Genomic DNA, 6000 nt, shown 5'->3' on the forward strand with positions numbered 1-6000 from the left:
TGCAGCCAAGACGTGGCTGGGGAGCCCAGCAGATCCTGAGTGGGGACATGATCTTGGTGCAAAGGCAGCCCAGGTGGCCCTTGCAATAAATCTGCCTTGTCAGCCAAAAAGGTTGATGCTATCCTGAGTTATACGTCCATTTTGAACAAAGGGGGGAAGGAGGAAATCAACTGTTACTGTCTCTTGCAAAGCTGACTGGTACGGTCACACGAGCTGTCCCCTTCCCCCTGTTGCAGACAGGGCTTCACATAGAGTTCAGGACAGCTCACTCTGTCCCCCGGCCAAACCAGCTGCACTTCTGTCAGCTCTGCGAAAACAAAACTTCACACACACAATTTCACTTTTAATAGATTTCTAGAGGGGTATTTTTTTTTTTTTTTATTTTGGCCTTCAGTGCACTTCATGCCCAGGCCTCTGTCCAGCAACAACATCTGAGGCTGCAGCATAAGGCGAGCAAAAATTCAGACACCAGTGAAAGAAATTTCCCCTTGTAAAGCAGAGATAGTGATGGCAATTTATTCAATGGCAATAATACTTAGAAAGTTCCCATTAATTGGGCAATTACCGACAATATTCATAGGCATCAGTCCAAGAATAATACTTTCGATCTGGACAGTTTCGCTTTAAAGGGCCAGGAAGGAAAAAAATATCAGGCAGGACAAAGTGGACCTTTGAAGCAGTGCATGAGAAAGGAACTATGTGATATTCCGTGGCATTTCTAATGCTTGCTCCCTGGCTGCTCTGTTCTAAACCCATTTATATAATTAAGACAAACAACAACTTTCTGACAAAACAAATTAATGCAGCTGACTTGTCTGCTGGAAGTGTGTCTTTATACAGCTGTTCCCTTAGTACCAAAGGTTTCTTGAGTCAATGGACTCCTCTACCAATATGGAGTGAACAAAGACAGGGAAGAGGGAGCCCCAAGCCATCTTTGGAAGCTTGTACAGTTACAGAGGGATGTGTCTAAGAGGACAAGGACTTAAGTTTTTAAAGGAGGCATGGATAGAGTTTCAGGACCTGTATCTAAGATGGGAATCTAGAAATCTTTAGTTTTAACATTCTCCAGGCACTCAAAATCCAACCTTGCTTTGTTTTGAAGAATGTTTTGCCTAATTTCTCCCCAAAACTAATTATATACAGAGATATTTTCATATAAGACTCCTGAGAAGAATAATTTCTCAGACCTCCTTCTCTGGCAGGACCAGAATTCACAAAAAATAGTGGTGATGATGCCTACTGGTAGTTTAGAATGTTTCCCTAAGAAGTGGGAAGAAAGGCTAAATTTTTTCCTCAACTTGAGGAATGTCAAATCTGTATGTTCTACCTCTTATAAAAAGGCTGCTCAGCAACTTCAGAAGTTTTTAAGCCAGTTCATTAAGATAAAGTGAAGTCATGGTTAGTTTACACTCCTGCTAGACTGAAAAGTGACATTCTTAGTGCATATGATCAAATATTCTAGTGAAGGGCATTGGGAGAAAATATTCAGTTTTGAGTCCAGTGGTTAGAATATTTGGGTCAAAGATTCCCAATCCTGAAACACAATCCTGGAAACAAAGACTGCTTATGCACATTGAATCTCTCACCTTAGAAAATGTATATGCAGGTAAACATATGGGAGGGATCCAAAGGTAAGATTCAGCACTTCAATGCTTTTGCTATTCTTCTCTCCCCATGAAAAATCAATCCTTTCCTGACATTATCAGAGCATAAAACAAGAGGACTGGAAATTTCCCTCACCCAGAATATCCCGTATCTGGTTGCAAAGTTGCCCTCCTGGTACGTGGTTTCAAAATCTTTCATCCAGACAGAAGATCTGATTTACTTCAGGTCTTAGCTCCTGTTTGTAAGCTTTAGCTACAGGGTTGTTTAACAGGTCAAAGGTACCCATTCATCCTTTCAAAGAATATTTTCACTGCCATGGTTTTTGGTGTCTGCATCCTTTATTAGCCTGAGCGCAGAATTTTTATCATGAAGGTCTAAGGAATAGTCAACTACTCTTGATGCAACTTTCCTTCTGCCATTTCCCTTACACTAACAGCGCTTTCTTACTCTGTCTGTCAATTAGGACTTCTGCTTAAGAATAGATCCGCTAGCTTGAACCAGACAGATGTTTACAATGTGGGGTATTCTGAGCAAGAACTATGTGAAAGCTGTAATTTTCATTCAATTGTTGCTGTTTCATTCATTTTATATCTTCTAAATTAATATAAAAATTCTGGTAAGCAATATTGGAATATTTAAATTAGCATATAAAATAGCCTAAGTTAGACACTGGAGTTAAACACTTATAATGTTTATGAACACATTTTATGATAACACATGTATACAAACAGACACTGAGAATAAGAAGCTTTACTAATTCCCTCCCAGATTCTGTTGCTTTTTTTATCTGCTCTTGGACCCTGTAGAGGAAACTTCCCCACATTTACAGTTTAATATATATGAGATTGACCTATGGTAACCAGGTGTTATATAAACGGCCAAATTTGGGGAGCTGGCATGAAATTGTCTATTCAGACTTCGCTGGAAGATTTTTCTGTTTCTATTCCCTTTTTTTTTTTTTTAATTTTTTAAACCAAAATCACTGATTAAGAGCCTTTCAGTGAGTAAAATTCCACTACCATTCTTCCTTATTGTGAATGTATCTGTTTCTCAGAAGGGTTTAAATGAAAATTTCATTAATTTTTAGAGGTGTGGGAAATATTTTTCTTCAAAGTACTGGTAAGCTCGAATACTAGTGACCAGATGTGGTGTTAACAGTTGTAGTTGTTACAAGACATGTGGCGTGGTCAGTCATCAGGGAAAGGGTTAAATGGCATTGAAAATAAAAGTTTTATTGGTTTCTGGTCTGGTTAAATCTCCGTAAATGCCTACATTTAACAGCACCATGAGACAACGAGATCTGAGTATCAGCTGGTGTCTGCGCTTCACCTTCCATATGATGCAAATACACCCCAGAAAACAATTTAGAGCATACTGCATGTGGAGAGCCAGAAGTGACATGGGGTTCCAATTACAGTAAAATGAACCATATGTCTAATTAAATATATATGTTTTCTATTGATCTCCACACTAATTGCTGAAAACAGATGCACATGTTTCATCTAAACAGCAATTAGCTATGGGTAGCTATAATCTGCAATTCTCCCCCATACATCTTTTTCTCACCTGCTGCTCATCTTACCCATTTTGGAAATACTTTTTTTTTTTTACAGGCTATAGGTTTCTTTTAACTTGGAATATGCATGAGTTCTTATGCTTTTTCGTATGTCACATATAATTAGCCTTCCCTGGTAGAAAGAAATAAGCAAGTATTTTAAAAAGTAGTAATATGACATTTCTCCAGTTTTATGGGAGACATCTTAAAGGTTTCCTGAGGGTGGTGCTAAGCACGTTATGAAAATCAGCCCTGCAAGATCTGCCAAATTAGGAAGACACAGAAATGCTGCAGATGTTTGAATGGAATTAATTTTCTTGATGAGGAATATTTCTATAAAATTATTTCCCAAAAACTGTAGCGAAGTAGGCGCAAAAAAAAGTCTTAAATACATTTCCAGTTTTAGCAAAACATACATAAAATCGTCGTCTGAATAAGCTGTCTTTTTTTTTTCCAAGCAAAAATAAAAATACGGCAGCAATTCTTTTCATTATACTAATCTAAGTTGTATCTTATTGGCAGACACAAAGTCAATGAAAAAAGACTTTTCAGAAAGAAATTCCTGAAGTAAGGATATGACTTACAAATTTTTACAGAGTTTAATAAATGAACTCTGAAATCATCCTGCCCAGCTGCATTCTTAAGTGCATTCAGTTCTGCAAGCAGAATTTTAACAGCAATGTAAATGACATTCTGAGTAGCAGCATAGTAGCTGCATACTCCAGCATACTCCAGCTTAAAGCAAAGATAACTTGTCAGAGTTTTTCTGCTTTTAAACATGACTGTACATCAATGATTTGTCATATTGAGTTTTTTCCCATAATTTTTTAAATTATACTTGTAGGCATTATGCTATTGAACATCCTCATTCACTGAAAACATTTGGAAAGATAAACAGCATAAATGAAGTAAATTCTTTAACAAGTTTTCTGTTAAATTTTCAGTGAGGTCTTTTTACAACAAAAAAAATGCTGCTTGGAAACATTCCCCCAATAAAATATTTCTTTTTCAGTGGGCCGTGAAATATGTGTGTAAATTCTTCGTAGTGTATTTCTCCAAAGGGATTCTTCTACTCTAGGTGTAGTTACACACGAATGGGTGTTTTCACCATCTGCATTGTCTCATTTTAGGTGTGGGGCTTTAGGTGTGTTTCAGCAAACTGAGAAGCTTATCTTTTCCTCACAGTCAAAGAGGGAAGGGTGGAAGCCTTCAGAGGGTGAGGAGAGGAAAAGGGGAAGGAAGAGAAGTGGTACCTAAATTAGGTACCTGAAATGGTTTAACCAGTGTCAGTGTTCAGAAACATGTCAACCACATTCCCTGTATTTGTAAATATTCCCAAACATGCAACATAAATAAGGTGAAACATTGAAAGCCAATATAAGTTTATTATTATAATATTGTGACCAACAAAAAGCAATTTATGAAAGCCTGTAAATTTGCAGCTGGCTTGCACATTTGCTGAGAAGGTTCCTGACCTTCCAGAAGAGATCAGAACGTCGAGGAATGATTCAGAGAGTAATGACCTCACTTGCTGAGTACCCTACGTAACCAGGGATTTGGTCGGTTACATGTTTTCCTTGTCTCTCTTTCCAAGTCCACAAGTTGTTTTATCCAGTTTAGGCAGAGGTGAGGCACATTGTTTCAATCCTGATTTAAATTCAATCTTTTGTGCAGTTCAGATGCCATTCTGTTTCTAGTCTTTGCTTTGGTCTGCTTTTTGGGAATTCACATATTCGTAAAACCTCTACCTGTATTGCTGAAAAGAACAGAAGTCCCCAAAACATTAACTCTCCTATTTCACATGGTCATTCCCCATTGATAATCAGAATTATTTTTGAACTTTTGAAGAAGGAAAAAATTCTACCCACATAATTATCAGGAGAAGTAGTCACATATATTTCTTCAGGTTTATTCATATAACGAGGCATTTGTAACATGAGTGAGGATTGTGAAACAAGACATTAGTCTGGTAAACTGGATTCTTTAATATTACCTTTTTAGTGGAATAGACTCTTTTATTTGGTAATGTATATTCATTTTAACAGCAGAACCTGAGAGATGGAATTTGGAGAGATTTTGTTACATTTACACTTCAAGGGAAGGTCTGAGTTAAATACTGCACTTGCAATTCGTATTTTTTCTGGAAAAGTAGTTTCTTGCTTCACACTGTGTAATGCTTTAAGAGCTATATTTGAGAATCATTTTATTCTCCTCTGCCTAACTTTCAGAGTGGAATTTCCAAAATACCAATAAATCAGTCTGGAGAAGAGACAGCTCTGGGGAGACCTTATAGCAGCCTTACAGTACCTGAAGGAGGCCTACAAGAAAGCTGCTGAGGGACTTTTTACAAGGGTGTGTAGTGATAGGACAAGGGACAATGATTTCAAACTGAAAGAGGGCAGATTTAGATTGGATCCAAGGAAGAAATTCTTCACTATGAGGGTGGTGAGGCACTGGAACAAGCTGCCCAGAGAAGTTGTGGATGCCCCATCCCTGGAAGTGTTCAAGGCCAGGTTGGCTGGTTGAGCAACCTGGTCTAGTGGAAGGTGTCCCTGCCCATGGCAGGGGGGGTTGGAACTAAATGAGCTTTAAGGTTTCTTCCAACGCAAGCCATTCTGTTATTCTGTACTTTGTTATTGTACTCTGATGAAGACTTCCTTTTCTGAAACAATCAACTCCCTTTTGTTCTGTTTACATTCATGGGTTATATTGAGTAATGCCATCTGCTGACAGAAATATGGGCAAGTGAGTCATACAATGCAAAAGCTAGGGCAGAAGATAAATACTCATGTTAAAGACAGACTAAAGGCCAAAGATCCTGCCCCTGTCAAAGGTCTGAA

The sequence above is a fragment of the Egretta garzetta genome, unplaced genomic scaffold (genome assembly GCF_000687185.1).
Source record: "Egretta garzetta isolate BGI_Z169 unplaced genomic scaffold, ASM68718v1 scaffold844, whole genome shotgun sequence".
NCBI classification, from domain to species: Eukaryota; Metazoa; Chordata; class Aves; order Pelecaniformes; family Ardeidae; genus Egretta; species Egretta garzetta.